General features: G+C 37.1%; 1 pseudogene; it reads right to left on the reverse strand.

The window, feature by feature from the left end:
* The window catches only part of LOC121483834, a 43,712-nt pseudogene that overhangs the window by 1,752 nt on the left and 18,448 nt on the right, over window positions 1-23,512 (reverse strand).

Below are 23,512 nucleotides of genomic sequence, written 5' to 3' on the forward strand. Positions count from 1 at the left end.
AATCAGCATGTTGGTGTGTATAATAAGAAAGTGCAGTTTTACTTTAAAGGTTATGATTCTGGGGATCCCTGGGTGGCGCAGCGGTTTGGCGCCTGCCTTTGGCCCAGGGCGTGATCCTGGAGAGCCGGGATCGAATCCCACATCGGGCTCCGGTGCTTGGAGCCTGCTTCTCCCTCTGCCTGTGTCTCTGCCTCTGCCTGTGTCTCTGCCTCTGTGTGTGTGTGTGTGTGTGTGTGTGTGTGTGTGTGACTATCATAAATTAAAAAAAATTAAAGGTTATGATTCTGAAAAAAAATTAAATGAGAGTAATGAATACAGAAGGAGATATAAATATATAAGTATTTGTTCATATGAGTGGGAGGAAAATATATAGACAAAGCTTTATGGAAACCTAGAGAAGCATGAAGGGGTTTTTAGAAATAGGATAGTGAAGGGTGCCTGAGTGTCCGAGCCAAATAAGCGGTGGTCTATTGATTTTGGCTCAGGTCATATCTCAGGACCCTGGGATCAAGTCTCGAGTCTGACTCTGTGCTCAGTGCAGAGTCTGCTTCTCTCCCTCTCCCTCTTCCCTTCCCTCTGCTCTTTGTTTCTTTCTCTCTCTCAAATAAATAAATAGATTAAAAAAAGAGGATAGTAAGCTTAGGGAAAAAAATTGAAAGAAGCAAATTATTAAGTAAAGATTAAAAGAAGACTAAAGCTTCAAAATTAGTAATAATCTTAAAATTAAAGTATGTAAATTAGTCAGTATAGTAAATAAAAACTATAAGAGAATGTTTACCATAAAATTTCTCTCCATCTGCTTCTATGCTTTACACTTACTATTTTATTCTTTGTCTAAAATAAAGAAAAGAGGAACAATTTGTGATCAGCATGACCTCAAAGAAATGAAGAGGTATGTGGTAAATTTCAAACAGAGTGAGTCACAGACAAAATTTTAGAAGATGTATTTTCCCTATCATAAGAATATTCAAATATTTGGCTAACACATAATTTTTATTTTTTAAAATATTTTATTTATTTATTCATGAGAGACACACAGAGAGGCAGAGATACAGGCAGAGGTGAGAAGCAGGCTCCATGCAGGGAGCCCGACGTGGGACTGGATCCCGGGTCTCCAGGATCACTCCCTGGGCCGAAAGCAGTGCTAAACCACTGAGCCACTCGGGCTGCCCAAGCTAACACATAATTAAATAAATATAAACTATACATAAGTATAGTTATTACAATACATGGCATATATGAAATGAGATAATCAGATGATTTTGGTTTGCACAGCTATCAAATTAGAGATCAGTTTGAAAGAGTGTTTTTTTTTCTTAGTTGTCCTCTGAAAAGTACAATTTCTACCAATGATTATAGGTCAGTTTATAGTGCTTTTAAAAAAATTGATTCTAAGGGAGATTTCTTTCCTCGGTATCTTCATATCAAATACATAAAATGATTAAAATTTAATAATGGGCCCCAGATAAGACTATATTTTCTGCTCTGAGAATATAAATATAATTATTTCCAATCTCAAAAACATACATTATTATTTCAAAGACATATAAGTAAAAATACACATACAAGTACAAATAAAATTTGTTACCTAGAGGCATTTATAGGAGGATTCTAAGATAAAAAAGATCTGTTGTCAAAGTCATGTTACTAATTGAGTGAATAAAAGAGAGGACTGCTGTTTTTCCTTCACATTTCTTTTACATTCACGTCATTGTGAAACGATGAATCACACATTTTTATACATTTACAAAAATTACTCCAATGGCAACAACTGTAGGAATGCTTATATCTAAAACACCTACATCATACGTTTACTATGTCAGATTATTTCTTTGTCCACCTTCCACAGATACACACACTAACCATCCCCCCAACATGCACTGTACAAACATTAGCAAGGTCATGTTATAAAACCATTAGAAGTTAGGCCTAGGTTAGATCTTGTGAATACTAGCGAAACTTTTAAAAGGTAATTTTTCAATACTAAATTTTCATTGTATTCTGTTTTCTTGATTTCCCTTAAATCAAAATTTGAAGGTTAAAAAATAAGGTTAATAGCATAATTGTAAAAATAGGAGAAAATGGGTTAAAATATATCTAATGGAAATATGGCCTTTATTTTGTTATTATTTTTAAAATTTCTAAATTTATTTTTTCATGAGTGATAGAGGGAGAGACACAGGCAGAGGGAGAAGCAGGCTCTATGCAGGGAACCCAACGTAGGACTCGATCCTGAGTCTCCAGGATCATACCCGGAGCTGCAAGCAGAGCTAAAGAGCTGTGCCACTTGGGCTGCCCAAATGTGGCCTTTAAATTTGAGACATACCAATTACTTTCATCGTTTTGAGTCCTAAATCAGTCTACCAAAACTTAAACATCACACTTTTTTCTTGAAGATGTTAAACAAATTTATTCAAAGTAGCTCTATTTCAATATTTAACTCTTTTATTATCATGCTGAACAGACAACACTAGCATTCAGATCCTCTCTGAATAAATCCCTCTACCCCACAATCTATGATTGTTTTTCTTATCTACTCACAGCAACTTTGTAAATGGTTTTAGGGCTTTTTTCCCCAGATTTTTAGACTAGTATATTAAATTTCCCCATTACTACAACTTACTTTTTTTATATATTGAATGTTTTTCTTAGTATTATTCACAGTGGTGTATAAAACTCATCAACACTTAATCCCATTGAATATTTATGCTTTCTGTGCCCTGAAGGAAAATATCTAAAGATTAGGAAGAGTTCCCAGAGAATATGAGATCCCAGAACACAATTCCCAAAGGGTCACAAATTTATGCATTATACGTGAGTTCTCCCCAGGCACTAAATACTTAAAAGAAGAAATTTATATATATATTTTTTCAAAACTACTTTTAATTGTGTCTCCAAAGCTTTCAGTATAGATTTCCTTAATCTGTGTTTGGATTTCCACACAGATGTATTTTGATATCCCAAGTACAGAGAAATACAAGCAATAGGAGTTTGAAAAAGAAAAGATTATTTTAATTGGTAATACCAAGTGACAATATTAGTTGGAGAATTTATTAGCCTGTCATAGCCTGTCAATTGTACTTGAAATACCTGACATTTTATATCCTATGTACTACTTTTTTTCTATTCTGAATTCAGTCTTTCCTCCAAATAGTCTTTACAAAATGATCTAGTAGATCTTAAGCTGATATTTCATGACACTCAAGCATTCTCCACTTCCTCTGTATTAATGGAATATTTATCTATGTAAGCTACCCTTCCTTGCAACTTGTGACCATGTGACTAAATTATGAGCAAAGGATCTAAAAGGAGATGTTGTGCAACTTCCAAGTATTATCCCTTGATAAAAAGCGTTTGCCCTCTTCTTCCTCTCTACCTTCTCTCATTGTTGTGATGATATCAGCACATGGGATGGCAAGCCATTTGGAGCCATGAGTATGGGTAATGATACTAGGAATACACCGACTACTCAACAAGAGAGAGCACACCCAGGTTCCTGACACAATTGCAGGTCCTACCCACTTAGAAACACAGTGACTTCATGGAGGAGCTTCAACATACCAGCCTTAACATTTAAACGAGATAAAAATAGAGTCACTATTGTTTAAAGTGCTGTGATATTTGTCTTTCTCATACTCTACCAAATCCATGGTATTAATCAAAACCTGAGTAGGGTCTGAACTTTTACCTTGAGTCTAACAGGTTGACCCACCATCATTTTATAGATACTGACAGATATATCCTACTGAGTCAAAGACAGAAAACTTTATTATTTATTATATAGCAGGAAGCAGGAGCTTCATGTTCTCATCAGCTCCTTTTACCCCTAAATTCTCTGCAGGGAAGGACCCTAATGGATATTGTGGTTTACACAAGGCACCTACATCTAAGCCTGAGGATCCTCTAAGCGAGCAATTATCAGTCTTTTAAAGAGAAAAATATGCCTGATTTTGCCCTACTAGAAGACAGTATCTTTAATATTCTGCTAAGGGGGAATAATCTCCTAAGTCTGTTACAAACATTCTTGAATAGAGAGTCCAGAACAAAAACTATCAAAATATGTGGAAATGTTTCAGAATGTCCTCCCACCAAATCCACCCCTCATTTCTAAACCTCAGCTTCTGCTGCAAATTCACCAAGGTATGCTCCTCTGTTGACCTCTCTGATTAATCTGCTGATCTCTTTTATCACTCCCAAGATGCACTGACAGTGTTCTCTGAAACAATGCAAACCAATGACCAGCCTCACACAAGTAGAAACACAAGAGTACCCGAAGTCTTTTAGAAAGAATTTACAATTTTGGAGGTTAGCAGCCAAGTTAAACATGCCTCATTTATATTACAGGCTAGCAGTGCCTCCAACATAGCTTTCAGCTGGTTAGGAAGACTGTGGCCTCCCAATTCAATAACTTGTTCTTGGAGGGACTGCAGGTATATTTAATCCAGTCTGTCTTTTTTGTTCAAGCCATCAACCATGTGACATTTGTCTGCTCCAGTATATGACTTAAAATAGGAGTGAGGGAGATATTTGGAAGTGTTTTGCCTGACTAAAGTAAAAAACCTAAGAAAGAACACATATTGGTGAAGATGTGGAGACAAAGGAAACCTTGTACACTCTTGGTGGGAATGCAAACTGGTGCAGCCACTGTGGAAAACACTGTGGAGGTTCTTCAAAAAATTAAAAATAGAACTACCATATGATCCAGCAATTCCACTACTGAGTACTTACCCAAAGAATATGAAAACATCAATTTGAAAGGATATTTGAACCCCTATGTTTACTGCAGCACTTTTTACAATAGTCAAATTGTTGAAGCAACTACTGACCGATGAATGGATAAAGATATGATATCTATCTTCAATTATAATATTATACTTATATAAAATACAAAAATATAAATATAATGTAAAATAATATATCATGCATATTATGTATATTAATATTATGTGATATTATGTATTATTATGTAATATAGTAATATTTTATGTACATTAATATGTATAATAATATGTATGTAATAATATTGTATGTGTGTAATACATAATATTATACATATTTTGTATATTATATATATACATATATATATAATTGAATACTACTCAGCCATAAAAAAGAATGAAATCTTGTCTTTTGCAACAACATGGATGAATCTAAAGGATATAATGCTAAGTGAAATAAGTCTGAGAAAGACAAATACCATAGGATTTCACTCATAAGTGGAATTTAAGAAACAAAATAAACAAAGAAAAAAAGACATGGTTTGTCTTTTTTGGTTAAAAGTAGATTCTTAACTATTGAGAACAAACAAATGGTTACTAGAGAGAAGGCAGGTGGAGTGATGGGTAAAATAGATGAAGGGGATTAATAACACACCTAATATAATAACGACTGAGTAATGTATACAATTGTTGTTCACTATGTTGTACATCTGAAGTGGATATTGAAATGTTAATTTTATTGGAATTAAAATAAAATTTAAAAAGAAGTATTTTGCCTGAGGGTGAAAGAAGGTGAGAGAAGTGACAAGGGAGTGCTAGAATGGTCCCCTATTGTCTCTGTTACCTTCACAGAACCATCTGGTGGAGGATGGCTTACCTGACAGGCAAGTATTTTTAAGGCTTTTGCGCTGGAGTATTTGTCTTCTGCAGGTAGGCTCTAGGAACAGTTCTTAATGACAAAGATCATTAACAGTCTTCTGAGGTCTAAGGTGTCCTCCTGCCTGATGCTGGGTTTTTCTCTGTCTCCACTTCCACAAAATCTGAGTAGTCCATTCCAGGGCTGTAATTTCACTGGTTTCCAGTTATCCCCTACTGACACTCAGACCTTTCATCTTTGAAGGGTCAGGTGCATGAGGGACAAGGACATTTTTATAAAACTTATCCAGAATTAAGCTTAAATCTATTAGACTCCTTGTGACCATGTTACCACCTAGAATGTGTACCAACCAAACTAATTTGAGTTTGTTAAAGCAATAAGATAACAACGTTTTGGGTGATATCATTAAATTTATTGGACTTGTACCCTTAGGTTCCTATAGACTATGACAGTTTCTTAGACATTTCTTATTTTGATAACCAAGACGGTTTTGAGAAGTACTTGTCAAGCAACTTCTAGAATCTCACTTTATTGGAATTTGTCTGTTCTGGATACTCTCAGGTGATGAGCCAGGGAATATATGTTTATACCTAACCAGATCTATACACACAAATATGTGTTTGCATACGTATCCTTCTGTATCTATGTTAAGCTACTCATGAATTCATACTAATATATTCCACTTTAACCCAATATCACATGAATCATTCTACATTTGTCCTCTTGCTCATATGTATCACTCCAGCAGTGAAACAATGGCTTCTACCATCTGCCAATGACTCAATTATTCCATTACAATAGAAATGTATTATAGGAAGCAACTTCATCAACCAGAATACAGGAATTTTGACTTGAGTCTTACTAATTCATTCATTTCTACACATAGGTTAGCATCTTTTCTTCCCCTTCTCCATTCAGTGAGGTTGTTCCATACATTCATAATACTGTTAAATACTTCTGCATTATATTTTAAGATCCTGGATCTATTTTTAAAATTTGCACACATTAGAGTTATTCTTTGTGTTGTAATTTTCTTTCTACTTGTTTTGGCAATTGTAGTGTGATATAACCATGACAACTGTAGTGTCATATGCAATCGCTTTCCTACTCTAATAAAAAACTGTGCCTCAACTGTTCAACTCTCCAGCTCCCAAGTCCTGGCAATCTCTAACATGTTTACTTTCCCTATAAATTTGTCTGTTCTAGAACAGCCCTATCTCCTAATACCATCATCTTTGGGGGTTATGATTTCAACATATAATTTGGGGGTACATATTAAGAACATAGCAATAATTTATCAACTAAAATTGACAAAAGTCTCGGGAAATATATGTGAGAGTAGATTCTAAGGGTGACATACCAGGGGAAAGTAAATATAATTCTACATAAGGGTGAATTTATTGATATATTTTCAATGATTGTGATTTTCTTTTCTTTCTTTCTTCCTTCTTTCTTCTTTTTTTTTTTAAACTAGGCTGTTACTTTCAGAAAGCTAGCTTACCAGCACATCACAGGTCAGAGTGAGGCCTGAGTAGTGGTTGTGGATTTAATGGAATTCAAACTTCTGATGATTGCTATAATTTTTTGTTCAATTACATAGCAACTTGGATTTGTGAATGATTCATCCTGATTAAATTTGAAATATTAGAAAAATAAATCCAAAGATGTAAAATGACAAAACCTGGAACAGTTTTATAATATGCAATTATATATCCCTTAACTGTGTAAGTGTTGAAGATCCAAAAGAAAATTATTTGTACAAGGTATTGATTCACAAGGAGGTATGAACAACATTGAAAGGAATCGTAATTGCTGGTCTGAAATGAAAGTGGGATATTTATAGTGATTCTACTGCATCTGAAAAGTCATCCTAAATATATTAACACAGATATGCTCAGAGCCAAGTAGAAAACCATGGAGTTCACCCTCATTAACAAATAATACATCAAAGCATCTTTCCTAGGCAAAACTGTAGTATTTGGTACTACCATCAAATACTTTTTAAAATGATGTAGAAATGGTGATCCCTTCCACATAGCTATTTAATCAAAATATTTACCTGCCCTACCCCAGATGAATCTTAAAGCATGACAGTAGACTCATATACCAAATTAGTTGGTAACACCAATTGCAACTGTGTTTTAAATTATGGCTCATTTGTTAGTTTAAATCCAAAACAGTCTTGGGACTAAATACTAAGTTATTGAATTCTGAACCTATTTTTATGGACTACTAGAACATAACAGGTAGATTGCATCACCTTAATATATTAAAGTAGACAAGATAGCAGACCTTCATCCTGGCTTTAGGGTCATCTCTGGCCTTTTGATATAATTTAGACCATTGATAAGCAAACCACAACCTTCAGGACAAGCCCACAGGCTGTTTTTGTACAGCCTTCTCTCTAGGGATGGTTTTTAGATTCAAAGGGTCAGAAGAGGAAGTAGGGAGGATGGGGCAATGGAGGAAGCATTTAATGGTATATTTTCAAAAAATGTATCAGAGAATCAGAATTTCTCACACAAAGTATTTTTTAAATACACATTTTTAAATACACATTAAATATACATTACAAGTAGACAGATTCCAAATTTCTCTTTTCTATGATAACAGAACCCATCAATAGTATGCTTTCATCAAGACATTTCCCCCCACTCTGTCCCAAAATGCATGGAATTTTAATAGTATATAAAAAAGTAACAAGTTTTCAAAAAGAAATGTGTTAAGCTGAAGAAATTTAGAAATTGTTTGCTTGAAATTATTGCCATGGTTATTGTTACTGAAGATTACATAAATTCATTGAGTATGAAAATGCTCATGCACCCATTTGGGAAACCCGGAAATATTTTAATCTCTATTAAAATATTCCAAATAAAGACTTTCTGTCCACTTTAAAACTATTTATATAGAAAAAAAAATTAAACTATTTATATAGAAATAAAAATTTAGGCAGCAGATTTACATTAGAGAAGACAGAAATGTAGTAATTTAATATCAAGAAATTCAAATAGGTCAGAAGAAAAACTGTCATTTTCACTTCTTCTGATGTGACTGGCATGCATTGTGAAGCGTCCATTTTGAGCTATGAAGGCCCTTCCAAGTATAAAGATCAAATAGGCTTAGAATAAGACTTTCACATAATTTATCACAAAATTAAGCTGATATTTGCAAAGATAATAATATATGTTTTAACAAATTGAATCTAATAGTTGTACCATTAACATTAAAATTAATTTATATCACAGTTATACTATAAAATATATTGATTCTTTTGCCTAATTTCCTTGCTCAATTTCTATTTTTCTATTAACATGTTTAAATATTCTATACTATGGTAAATATATAATTTATGAACAAATATACATATAGTATGAAATTGAAGTGTTTTGTTTGAGTTTTGTTTTTTTTACTGGTAGAATGTGTGGTAAAGAATAATAATAACAAGGTAAAGAAATTTAGAAACTGATTGTTTGAAATGATTGCCATGATCTCTATTTACAGAAACAAAAAAAATTCCATATTATTTAAGGACATAGTGATTCAATTTTCCTCATAGTTATAGGTCTATTCCCATTTTTTTTATTTTAATTAATTTTTATTGGTGTTCAATTTACCAACATACAGAAAAACACCCAGTGCTCATCCCGTCAAGTGTCCACCTCAGTGCCCGTCACCCATTCCCCTCCAACACCCGCCCTCCTCCCCTTCCACCACCCTTAGTTCGTTTCCCCGAGTTAGGAGTCTTTATGTTCCCATTTTTTATTTTGCCTTGAGATATCTCCAGTGGTTATAAGTAATTACAATACAGCTAAAATTTCCCCTCTCTTTCTCCCTTTATTTCATTCTTTACTTACCTATTTTCCTTTCTTTCCCCCAGACCCTTCAATGTATTATTTTTTTGGTTTATTTTTTATTTATTTTTTTAATAATAAATAGACTTTTTATTGGTGTTCAATTTGCCAACATACAGAGTAACACCCAGTGCTCATCCCGTCAAGTGCCCCCCTCAGTGCCCGTCACCCATTCACCCCCAACCCCCCGCCCTCCTCCTCTCCCACCACCCCTAGTTCATTTCCCAGAGTTAGGAGTCTTTATGCTCTGTGTCCTTTTCTGATATTTCCTACCCATTTCTTCTCCCTTCCCTTCTATTCCCTTTCACTATTATTTATATTCCCCAAATGAAGGAGAACATACAATGTTTGTCCTCCGATTGACTCATTTCACTCAGCATAATACCCTCCAGTTCCATCCACATCCAAGCAAATGGTGGGTATTTGTCATTTCTAATGGCTGAGTAATATTCCATTGTATACATAAACCACATCTTCTTTATTCATTCATCTTTCTTTTTTTTAAGATTTTATTTTATTTACTCATGAGAGATACAGAGCAAGAGAGAGAGAGAGGCAGAGGGAGAAGCAGGCTCCATGCAGGAAGCCCAACGTGGGACTGGATCCCGGTCTCCAGGATCAGGCCCTGGGCTGCAGGCTGCGCTAAACTGCTGCACCACCGGATCTGCCCTCCATTCATCTTTCGATGGACACAGAGGCTCCTTCCACAGTATGGCTATTGTGGACATTGCTGCTAAAAACATCGGGGTGCAGGTGTCCCGGCCTTTCATTGCATCTGTATCTTTCGGGTAAATCCCCAACAGTGCAATTGCTGGGTCGTAGGGCAGGTAGGTGTTGGTGGGAATGTGAAATGGTGCGGCCACTCTGGAAAACTGTATTATATTTTTGGTCATCACTTTGAAAATGTCTACATTCTGGCCACTAAAGCACAATTTATTCTCAGTAATCAGGTTTTTGAAATCCAAATTTGGTCTATTTTCTTTTTTCAAGGTTGGTCTATTTTTGAAGGTCAAAAGCATAGGGAAATGTCAATCAGCAAAGGATGAATTTTATAGGGTGCCAAATTATAAAGTTAGAAGTGAGAATTCATACATGAATACTCCCAGGATAAATTTAAATAACAAAACAAAACAAAAATCAACAAAACAAAACAAAACAAAACAAAAAAAAACAAAAAACTATTGTAAACTGCTTGACATCGTTATTTTGCTTGAATTCCGAATAAAATACTTGGTAAATGTTGGTAAAATAGTCAATGTTTCTGACCATTTTTATAAATGCAGGGACTTCTGTAATTACTTTGGCAATTTATAGGTAAGAGAGAAATGATTCCTTTGGGATATGAAAACTGGATATTTCATGAAATGTTTAAATTCGATTGAATTCAATAAGAGGAAATTTCTCAAGTTTAGGACTAATTATTTTTTCCTAATATGTCATATTTTATATTCCAGTGTCGTATTTTATAATATTCACATTGACCCTGTATATTAAAGGCATATATAATTATAATTATCTCAGGAAAACAATATATTTATTTAATAAAATAAATTTCTGAGATGCTGTTGAATGCTGTGAAGGATATCTATTCAAAGCTTGATTCCAACAAAATGAAAGTTCAGAGATTTCTTTAAAGATAACCCAATTGAGTAAAAAAGATAGTTCTAACTTCATGTCATATATCTCAATGGCTTACAAAGGAATCAATTTTTTTGTCCAGCTTCATGAAATTAGGTTAGTATGACTAAAATAAAAATGTTCTCAAACCTTGTTATTGTCCTTAGTAGCAATTTCGTTCTCAACTGTCTTCTTTGATTCGAGTCCCGAAACAGAGGCAATTTCTGAATACTGCATATCCATCATATTTTTTATATTCCTTTAACCTGCTTTTTTTTTTTGACTTAAACAACAGGAATTTATTTTCTTACAATGCTAAAAGCTGGAAGACCAATATTAAGGTATTAGCAGAGTTGGTTTCTTTTGAGTCCTCTCTCCTTTTTTTTCTTTTTTTTCCTTTTTTTAAATTTTTAATTAATTTTTATTGGTGTTCAATTTACCAACATACAGAAAAACACCCAGTGCTCATCCCGTCAAGTGTCCACCTCAGTGCCCATCACCCATTCCCCTCCAACACCCGCCCTCCTCCCCTTCCACCACCCCTAGTTCGTTTCCCCGAGTTAGGAGTCTTTATGTTCTGTCTCCCTTCCTGATATTTCCCAACATTTCTTTTCCCTTCCTTTATATTCCCTTTCACTATTATTCATATTCCCCAAATGAATGAGAACATACACTGTTTGTCCTTCTCCGATTGACTTATTTCACTCAGCATAATACCCTCCAGTTCCATCCACGTTGAAGCAAATGGTGGGTATTTGTCGTTTCTAATTGCTGAGTAATATTCCATGGTATACATAAACCACATCTTCTTTATCCATTCATCTTTCGATGGACACCGAGGCTCCTTCCACAGTTTGGCTATTGTGGCCATTGCTGACAGAAACATCGGGGTGCAGGTGTCCCGACGTTTCATTGCATCTGAATCTTTGGGGTAAATCCCCAACAGTGCAATTGCTGGGTCGTAGGGCAGGTCTATTTTTAACTCTTTGAGGAACCTCCACACAGTTTTCCAGAGTGGCTGCACCAGTTCACATTCCCACCAAGAGTGTAAGAGGGTTCCCTTTTCTCCGCATCCTCTCCAACATTTGTTGTTTCCTGCCTTGTTAATTTTCCCCATTCTCACTGGTGTGAGGTGGTATCTCATTGTGGTTTTGATTTGTATTTCCCTGATGGCAAGTGATGCAGAGCATTTTTTCATGTGCATGTTGGCCATGTCCATGTCTTCCTCTGTGAGATTTCTCTTCATGTCTTTTGCCCATTTCATGATTGGATTGTTTGTTTCTTTGGTGTTGAGTTTAATAAGTTCTTTATAGATTTTGGAAACTAGCCCTTTATCTGATATGTCATTTGCAAATATCTTCTCCCATTCGGTAGGTTGTCTTTTAGTTTTGTTGACTGTATCCTTTGCTGTGCAAAAGCTTCTTATCTTGATGAAGTCCCAATAGTTCATTTTGGCTTTTGTTTCTTTTGCCTTTGTGGATGTATCTTGCAAGAAGTTACTGTGGCCGAGTTCAAAGAGGGTGTTGCCTGTGTTCTCTTCTATGATTTTGATGGACTCTTGTCTCACATTTAGATCTCTCATCCATTTTGAGTTTATCTTTGTGTATGGTGAAAGAGAGTGGTCCAGTTTCATTCTTCTGCATGTGGATGTCCAATTTTCCCAGCACCATTTATTGAAGAGACTGTCTTTCTTCCAATGGATAGTCTTTCCTCCTTTATCGAATATTAGATGACCATACATTTCAGGGTCCACTTCTGGGTTCTCTATTCTGTTCCATTGATCTATGTGTCTGTTTTTGTGCCAGTACCACACTGTCCTGATGACCACAGCTTTGTAGTACAACCTGAAATCTGGCATTGTGATGCCCCCAGCTATGGTTTTCTTTTTTAAAATTCCCCTGGCTATTCGGGGTCTTTTCTGATTCCACACAAATCTTAAAATACTTTGTTCTAACTCTCTGAAGAAAGTCCATGGTATTTTGATAGGGATTGCATTAAACGTGTAAATTGCCCTGGGTAACATTGACATTTTTACAATATTAATTCTGCCAATCCATGAGCATGGAATATTTTTCCATCTCTTTGTGTCTTCCTCAATATCTTTCAGAAGTGTTCTATAGTTTTTAGGGTATAGATCTTTTACCTCTTTGGTTAGGTTTATTCCTAGGTATCTTATGCTTTTGGGTGCAATTGTAAATGGGATTGACTCCTTAATTTCTCTTTCTTCAGTCTCATTGTTAGTGTATAGAAATGCCATTGATTTCTGGGCATTGATTTTGTGTCCTGCCACGCTACCAAATTGCTGTATGAGTTGTAGCAATCTTGGGGTGGAGGCTTTTGGGTTTTCTATGTAGAGTATCATGTCATCAGAGAAGAGGGAGAGTTTGACTTCTTCTTTGCCAATTTGGATGCCTTTAATGTCTTTTTGTTGTCTGATTGCTGAGGCGAGGACTTCCAGAACTATGTTGAATACCAGTGGTGAGAGTGGACATCCCTGTCTTGTTCCTAATCTTAGGGGAAAGGCTCCCAGTGCTTCCCCATTGAGAATGATATTTCCCGTGTGCTTTTCGTAAATGGCTTTTAAGATGTCGAGGAAAGTTCCCTCTATCCCAACACTCTGAAGGGTTTTGATCAGGAATGGATGCTGTATTTTGTCAAATGCTTTCTCTGCATCTAATGAGAGTATCATATGGTTCTTGGTTTTTCTCTTGCTGATATGATGAATCACATTGATGGTTTTACGAGTGTTGAACCAGCCTTGTGTCCCAGGGATAAATCCTACTTGGTCATGGTGAATAATTTTCTTAATGTGTTGTTGGATCCTATTGGCTAGTATCTTGTTGAGAATTTTTGCATCCATGCTCATCAGGGATATTGGTCTGTAATTCTCCTTTTTGGTGGGGTCTTTGTCTGGTTTTGGAATTAAGGTGATGCTGGCCTCATAGAACGAATTTGGAAGTACTCCATCTCTTTCTATCTTTCCAAACAGCTTTAGTAGAATAGGTATGATTTGTTCTTTAAACGTTTGATAGAATTCCCCAGGGAAGCCATCTGGCCCTGGACTCTTGTGTCTTGGGAGGTTTTTGATGACTGCTTCAATTTCCTCCCTGGTTATTGGCCTGTTCAGGTTTTCTATTTCTTCCTGCTCCAGTTTTGGTAGTTTGTGGCTTTCCAGGAATGCATCCATTTCTTCTAGATTTCCTAATTTATTGGTGTACAGCTGTTCATAATATGTTTTTAAAATCATTTGTATTTCCTTGGTGTTGGTAGTGATCTCCCCTTTCTCATTCATGATTTTATTAATTTGAGTCTTCTCTCTCTTCTTTTTAATAAGGTTGGCTAATGATTTATCTATCTTATTAATTCTTTCAAAGAACCAACTCCTGGTTCTTTTGATCTGTTCCACAGTTCTTTTGGTCTCGATATCATTGAGTTCTGCTCGAATTTTAATTAACTGTCTTCTTCTGCTGGGTGTGGGGTCTATTTGTTGCTTTTTCTCTAGTTCCTTTATGTGTAAGGTGAGCTTTTGAATTTGAGATCTTTCCAGTTTTTGAATGGATGCTTGTATTGCGATGTATTTCCCCCTCAGGACTGCTTTTGCTGCATCCCAAAGATTTTGAACGGTTGTGTCTTCATTCTCATTAGTTTCCATGAATCTTTTTAATTCTTCCTTAATTTCCTGGTTGTCCTTTTCATCTTTTAGCAGGATAGTCCTTAACCTCCACGTGTTTGTGGTCCTTCCAAACTTCTTGTTGTGATTTAGATCTCATTTCAAGGCATTATGGTCTGAGAATATACAGGGGACTATCCCGATCTTTTGGTATCGGTTCAGTCGCGATTTGTGACCCAGTATGTGGTCTATTCTGGAGAAAGTTCCATGTGCACTTGAGAAGAATGTGTACTCAGTTGAGTTTGGATGTAAAGTTAGATATCTGTGAAATCCATCTGGTCCAGTGTATCATTTAAAGCTCTCGTTTCTTTGGAGATGTTGTGCTTAGAAGACCTATCTAGTATAGAGAGAGCTAGATTGAAGTCACCAAGTATAAGTGTATTATTATCAAGGTATTTCTTCAGATTGGTTATTAATTGGTTTAAATATTTGGCAGCTCCCACATTTGGGGCATAATATTGAGGATTGTTAAGTCCTCTTGTTGGATAGATCCTTTGAGTATGAGGTAGTGTCCCTCTTCATCTCTCACTATAGTCTTCGGGGTAAATTTTAATTTATCTGATATAAGGATGGCAACCCCTGCTTTCTTTTGAGGACCATTTGAATGGTAAATGGTTCTCCAACCTTTCATTTTCAGGTTGTAGGTGTCCTTCTGTCTAAAATGAGTCTCTTGTAGACAGCAAATAGATGGGTCCTGCTTTTTTATCCAGTCTGAAACCCTGCGACTTTTGATGGGGTCATTAAGCCCGTTCACGTTCAGAGTTACTATCGAGAGATATGAGTTTAGTGTCATCATATCTATTAAGTCCTTGTTTTTGTGGATTGTTCCACTGAACTTCTTCTTAAAGGGGAATTTTAAGAGTCCCCCTTAAAATTTCTTGCAGAGCTGGTTTGGAGGTTACATATTCTTTCAGTTCCTGCCTGTCTTGGAAGCTCTTTATCTCTCCTTCCATTTTGAATGAAAGCCTTGCTGGATAAAGTATTCTTGGTTGCATGTTCTTTTCATTTAGGACCCTGAATATATCCTGCCAGCCCTTTCTGGCCTGCCTTCCCGGGGGGAAGCCACAGTGGCGGGGGCAGCTCTGGGACCCTGGAGTCAGCTCCCGCAGTAGCTGCCAAACTCCACAGGTCTGCTGTTACCCTAATATTTCTCCCCATAAAAGTCAGGGACTTTTTTTCTCTTGCTGCTTTAAGGATCTTCTCCTTATCTTTGGAATTTGCAAGCTTCACTATTAAATGTCGAGGTTTTGAACGGTTTTTGTTGATTTTAGGGGGGATCTCTCTATTTCCTGGATCTGAATGCCTGTTTCCCTTCCCAGATTAGGAAAGTTTTCAGCTAGGATTTGTTCAAATACATATTCTGGCCCTCTGTCCCTTTCGGCGCCCTCAGGAACCCCAATTATTGGTAGGTTTTTCTTCCTCAGGCTGTCATTTATTTCCCTTAATCTTTCCTCATGATCTTTTAATTGCTTGTCTTTTTTCCTTAGTTTCCCTCTTTGCCATCAACTTGTCTTCTATGTCACTCACTCGTTCTTCCACCTCGTTAGCCCTCATCATTAGGACTTCTAGCTTGGATTGCATCTCATTTAATTGATTTTTAATTTCTGCCTGATTGGATCTAAATTCTGCAGTCATGAAGTCTCTTGAGTCCTTTATGGTTTTTTCTAGAGCCACCAGTAGCTGTAAAATAGTGCTTCTGAATTGGCTTTCTGACATTGAATTGTAATCCATATTTTGTAACTCTGTGGGAGAGAGGGCTGTTCCTGATTCTTTTTTTTGGGGTGAGGTTTTCCTTCTAGTCATTTTGCTCAGTGCAGAGTGGCCAAAAACAAATTGTATTGGGAAAAGGAGAAAAAGAGAGAGAAGGAAAGAAAAGAGAAAACGAAAAAATAGAAAGAAGAAAAAAAAGGGAAAAAGAGAAGAAAAAGAACGAAAAAGAAAGGAGAAAAAAGAAAAAAAGGGGTGGGGTGGGGGCAGCAATCAGAAATCAAGAAGATAGAAAGAAAAAAAAAAGCACAAAACAAAAACAAAACAAAAACAAAAACAAAAACAAAACAACAACAACAACAAAAAACACAGGGGAGTATCTTCCGATTTTGTATACTTTAAGTCCCTTGACATCCCGTGGAACCGGTCCGTGTCGCTGGTCTTCTGGGGGAGGGGCCTGCTGTGCTGATTCTCAGGTGTTAGCACTTGGGGGAGCTGCTCTGACCCTGCCTGGTGCAGGGCTCAGTGGGGGTGTTTACCCCGTGAGGCCCCGGGGGGAAGCCACAGTGGCGGGGGCAGCTCTGGGACCCTGGAGTCAGCTCCCGCAGTAGCTCCGGGGCTCTCCGTCTGCAGGGCCTGGAGGCTCCCGGGCGGGGCCGCTGATCTGCTCAGCTCCAGGCAGGAGCGTCCTTGCTGTCCTGGGCCCTCCCAGCCTCTGCCTGTCCCTGGAGGAGGCCGGATCCTGGGCTGTGTCCCGGCGCCCTGTGCTCCGGCGCCTGCGCTGTTGGATTCGCGCTCCGGCCCCGCAGCCCCCTCCGCGGAGCCGCCGCCCGAGCCTCTCCGAGCTGTTCCCGGAGCTGCGCAGCCCCCTCCGCGGAGCTTCTTCCTCTGCCCCAGCCGCCGCCGCCGCTGAGCTGCTCCCGGAGCCCCGCAGCCCCCTCCGCGGAGCCGCCGCCCGAGCCCCTCCGAGCTGCTCCGGGTCCCGCCGAGCGCTGCAGCCCTTAGGGAGCTCGGCGCATCTCCCGGGGCGCAGTTCCTCTGTTACTGTCCCAGGGAGCCCGAGGGCATCCCCGCCTTTCTGGGGATCCTGCTCCAATTCCCTGGGAGCCCCTTTCCGCGGGGAAGGTCGGTGCAGCTCCTGCTCCTCCAGGACGGGGCTCTCCTGTCCTGGGGACACTCGCCCCGGCCTCAGCCCGGCTCCTCGTGGGCCCCTCCCCCTCGGAGGCCTTTTGTTTCTTTATTTCTTTTTCCCCGTCTTCCTACCTTGATAGAAGCGCGAACTCTTCTCACTGTAGCATTCCAGCTGGTCTCTCTTTAAATCTCAGGCCGAATTCGTAGATTTTCAAGATGATTGGATGGTTTTCTAGGTAATTTGTTGAGGACAGGTGACTTGGGGACCCTGCTCTTCTGCCATCCTGCCCCTCCCTTTAACCTGCTTTTATCTTGCATTCTCATCCAAAATACAGTAACCCCAGCATCTTACACTCAAGATGTGTTAGCTTAAGTTTCCAAGATCTATAAAGAACTTATTAAACTCAACACCAAAGAAACAAACCATCCAATCATGAAATGGGCAACAGACATGAAGAGAAATCTCACAGAGGAAGACATGGACATGGCCAACATGCACATGAGAAAATGCTCTGCATCACTTGCCATCAGGGAAATACAAATCAAAACCACAATGAGATACCACCTCACACCAGTGAGAATGGGGAAAATTAACAAGGCAGGAAACCATAAATGTTGGAGAGGATGTGGAGAAAGGGGAACCCTCTTGCACTGTTCGTGGGAATGTGAACTGGTGCAGCCACTCTGGAAAACTGTGTGGAGGTTCCTCAAAGAGTTAAAAATAGACCTGCCCTACGACCCAGCAATTGCACTGTTGGGGATTTACCCCAAAGATTCAGATGCAATGAAACGTCGGGACACCTGCACCCCGATGTTTCTGTCAGCAATGGCCACAATAGCCAAACTGTGGAAGGAGCCTCGGTGTCCATCGAAAGATGAATGGATAAAGCAGATGTGGTTTATGTATACAATGGAATATTACTCAGCAATTAGAAACGACAAATACCCACCATTTGCTTCAACGTGGATGGAACTGGAGGGTATTATGCTGAGTGAAATAGATCAATCAGAAAAGGACAAACATTATATGGGCTCTATCACTTGGGGAATATAAAAAATAGTGAAAGGGAATAAAGGGGAAGGGAGAAAAAATAAGTGGGAAATATCAGAAAGGGAGACAGAACATGAAAGTCTCCTAACTCTGGGAAATGAACTAGGGGTGGTGGAAGGGGAGGTGGGCCAGGGGTGGGGGTGACTGGGTGATGGGCACTGAGGTGGGCACTTGATGGGATGAGCCCTGGGGGTTATTTTATTTATTTTTTTATTTTTTTTAAGCATTCTTTTTATTTATTTATTTATTTATGATAGTCACACAGAGAGCGAGAGAGAGGCAGAGACAGGCAGAGGGAGAAGGAGGCTCCATGCACCAGGAGTCTGACGTGGGATTCGATCCCTGGTCTCCAGGATCGCGCCCTGGGCCAAAGGCAGGCGCCAAACTGCTGCGCCACCCAGGGATCCCTGGGGGTTATTTTATATGTTGACAAATTGAAGGCCAATAAAAAATAAATTTATAAAAAAAGATGTGTTAGCTTAAAGATTTTATCTGGACAGAAACCTAATTTCATTTCTTATTTTTTAAAGCCATACCTCCAATTTAGATTATATAAATTTGGAGAACATTTTTTCATCACATTTAAAATAAATATATTTATTTTTTTAAATATTTAGAAGGAGTGGTAAAAAAAGATTTCAGTCTCATTGTTTATTTTGTTATGTTTCTAGCCTGCATGAGAAGCGCAATTGCTTCTTTTGTAGGTTTTCAGATTGCCAGACCTATATCATTCTTGCATACTCTCCCACTGATTTCAAGAGGATTAACTGATGAAACTGATGAAAAGAAGGAAAGATTTCACTGGAGATCATTGTACAAATATGTTAAAAATATGTGGATTATTTATTAAGTGAGGAAACTCCAAAATCTATAAACTCAATTTTAAAACCAAGACAAAATCTTCTTTTTAAAGCAGCTATATATTGTAAGCCAGAAGGAGTTTTTGGAGGTTACAGCTTACATAACCATGACAAGTATACATTCCACACGGGAAATATGAAATCCCCCAACCCATATTGTGAAAGATTTTAAGGGGATTATTGCTAAAAGTTTGAATCCTGATTCAATAAGGATCTTATATTATATTTACCTAAATTAAACCTCTCAAGGCATCCTCTAGAGTTGCAGTTTTAGGGACTTAATTAGTTTCAGGATTTGAAAACCAAGACATGTCATCTTTGACAAAGGAAATAATTAAATGTGTGACATACCATGGAAGGGTCAAACTCATGAGATCTAGATTGAAAGGAGATGAGTTTAGGAGTCTAATGTTTGCAGCTGTTATCTGTCTACATCCAATCTGTAAGAAATTTGGCTGATTCTACAGAAAATTTTATTTCAATTCATTTTACCTTCTTTATTTCTACTGCTAAGTACCTAAAACAAATACTACTATTGTAACAAATAAACTTTAAAATATCGCAATGCTACATATTAGATATTTAAAGATATTTCAATGAAGTAAAAATGTATGTATAGAATGTACTATTATACTATATAACTTAGTCACTTTTCACAAATTTAACATACCCACATAAGTAGCCCTCAGATGAAGAAACAGAATGTTACCAATATGACGGAATCCTCCCTTTTTTCTCTTCTGGTCATTATCCCTCTCAAGGCTTAGCCACTGTGCTTACTTTCAAGGAATCAGTTCATGTTTTGAAAAGATTTAATACAATAGAAAATTATTTCCTGAAAATTTAAAGTCAAACATGCAGCATGGATGGCAGAGATTTTGTTTGTAGGATGGGATGTGCCGACCCTACTCTATCCAATCATTCAGAAATTGACTTTGAAGTTTCTTCCATCTTCAATGGGTATCTACAGTCAGCCAGCAGATGGAGGAAGAGAGAGTGCTGTCACATGGGAGGTTTTTATTGGTAAGCCTGGAGGTCATTTTCATAATCTCCATTCATAAGAATCCAATTATAGAGCACACCAAAATGCAAAATGTCCAGGATGTCCAGTCTCAATGTGTGTCCAGCAGGAAACATTTGTGATTAGACTCAGTGTCTTCTCCAGCTGTTAACATTCAAATCCAGTCTATCATTGCCTTCCACCTGGTCTAACTAGTAGCCTGTAATAACCTTCTGAAGAATCTTTGTTTCCTTCCCTCACCCAATCTATTTTATGTAGAGAAGATAAAAGTATGATCAAATCTCTAAAATTTAACTCATTTTTGCTACTTCTTTGCTAAAATTATGTCCTAAAACCTAATTGAATTTCAGGCAATGAGTAGCCAGTAAGAATCCTTGGTACAGCTCCTCACTGCTCATCTTCATCCTCTTTCACTCTTTTCTTATTTGCTGTTACCAGTTGTAACGCTGACCCTCTTTCCATCCTCAAGTTCTCTTTCACCTCTATCCTTACCTTTACTCCTACTCTACCTCCAAATTCCAGGACTCTAATTAAATGTATTCTCCACAAAAGAGTCATTCTCAAAAAAGACGATATGTGAGGAGAACTTTCCCTTCTTTATAGACTTTATCTAAGTCTTTTGTTCTTTATGACACCATTAATATTAATTTCTACATGTCTTTCTGCTCTCTCTCACTGTCTCTTTTATCCTTCTGTTCTAGATAACTCTTAGATAACTCTAAGTCATTTCAGGGCAGAAAGTTGTCTGCTATATTTTTCATCCCTGTATACTTAGGATCTGGGGTCTCTGGGGTATCCTTCAAACTAGAGACTGAATGTGTTGAAGAATTTAAAAATTGAGGTTTTTTTTTATATGAGATCAATTGGTGGTTATTCTGAAGTTTTGAGCGTGACGAAATAAGAAATAGACAATGTCATTAAGTAAATCATAGCATAATAAGCGAAATATTGGGAAATGAGCATGGAAGAAATTTGGAGAAGAGAGGAATAAATGATGAGCTATTTTTAAAAAAGATTCAATTCAAGGTGTCATCTCTATAAAAACCTTCTGGTGTAGTTCCTCCCAATTTTTAAATAAAATAAGCAGCTCTGAAAACGAATAATTCAAACTCACGCAATTCTGGAAACATTTGAAAATAACTTTAATACAAAATATTTCAAAATGAGGAAAATATCTGTTAAAAAACAATGTTATCAAGCCATGAAAAGACATGGGGGATTTTAAATGGATATTACTAAGTGAAAGAAGCCAATCTGAAACGTACATACCATATGATTGTAACTCTATGGTATATTAAATAGCAAAATTATGGAAATAGAAAAAGATCAGTAGTTGCCATGGGCTGGGAAAAGGGGTTAGGGATGAGTAGATATAGACAGGATTTGGGGGGCAATGAAAATTCTCTATATGATAACATAATGATGGATACATGTCATACATTTGTCCAAACCCGAAGACTCTACGTGGGAGTGAACTGTACTGTAAACTATGGGCTCTGGGTGATTATGATGAGTCAGTTAAAGTTCATCAGTTGTAACAAATATATCACTCTGACGGGGGCTGTTGATATTGGAGGAGGCTCCAATATCACTTGTGGGTGAAAGGTTATGGAAAATCCCTGGACTTTCAAGTTTGCTGTGAACCTAAATCTGTTCTAAAGTAGTATTAGTAATAATAGTAAAAGTCTTAACTTAAAAAAAGAAAGAAAAATGAGAGAAAAATGTAAGTTTTATATCACAAAACAAGGATCACTACCAATTGAATAAAATGAACTTCAATTCCTCTTTAGTTTCTTGTCTTAAAAAAACCAATACAAATTACCCCCAAAACTGCTCTTTATGACTCTAAGGAATTGTGTGTGTACCAAATGACATCATTTTTGTGTTGTTATTCATCTTTCTCAGAATATTAATTCAGTAAATTTATGATTCTGTTTTTATTAAAGGTATACATCTTTAAAGTTCAAAAAGTCAAGAATCTAAGAATCTTATTTATGGAAATTAGTAGTCCCTTGCTCCAGCCATCATCCACCCCAACTTCTTTTCTCCACAGCCCTCAGCTGTTAACAGTTTTGCTTCCTCTATTATATACATTACTACTTCTTAATATGTTGAGTTAGAAATTACTTACTGGCCTAAATATGAAAGATAAGCATTTTAAATTTTTACATTTCCCATCCCTCCTATACACATCTCTTTTTTAGCTTTTTTATGATTTTGAAAATAATTTTTATTGTAATTATCAGTTGGATTTTTATACTAATTTACATTATCTTGACAGTGGAAATTTTCTTCCATCTGAGCCACATGTTGGCCTGTACTCTGTCTTTTTTTAAACAATGTTCTGTTTCCACTGGGTTTCATTTCTCATTAAAATAAATGCATAGCAGATGGTAACTACATTTATTGTTGCAAGCATTTAGTAGTGCATCTAAGTGTCACATTACTATGTTGGTCACCTAAAACTAATATAATATTGTATGTCAATTGTATGTCAATTGTTAAAAATTGCATAATGTAAAAATTCAATATTCTTTGTTCAGGTAACCTCCCAAAGTGCAGGTATGCCCTCAGTAGACTCAAATACATTTGGCCAGCTCTCCCTTTTTTCTTCTCTTTTTCCTCAGCTCTAACAGTTTCTGATTTTTTTTGCCTTCCAGCCTTATTAGAATTCATTGCTTTCAAGGCCTGATGCACAACTTACCTTGTATTGATTGAAATGCTTCTTTACAATATGGCAACATGGAGATTCATTTTACCTTTCTCCTATTCCCAAGTGTGGATAGTTTGAGGATATTTAAGTTTCTGCACATTGCAGTGCTCTTTTTTAAGAAAACAACCCCCAAGTTATGAATGCACATGTATAAACATAGAATTAGGAACAAATATGAGATTTATTTAGGATGAAGACAATAATAACCAGTCACACATTTAATTAAGCTATTAAAATCATAAAGTCCAGAAAATAATATTTGCATTAACTATGTGATATAATTCTCTAATACTCTC

This window comes from Vulpes lagopus, unplaced genomic scaffold (genome assembly GCF_018345385.1).
Source record: "Vulpes lagopus strain Blue_001 unplaced genomic scaffold, ASM1834538v1 ctg180, whole genome shotgun sequence".
In the NCBI taxonomy this organism is placed as follows: domain Eukaryota; kingdom Metazoa; phylum Chordata; class Mammalia; order Carnivora; family Canidae; genus Vulpes; species Vulpes lagopus.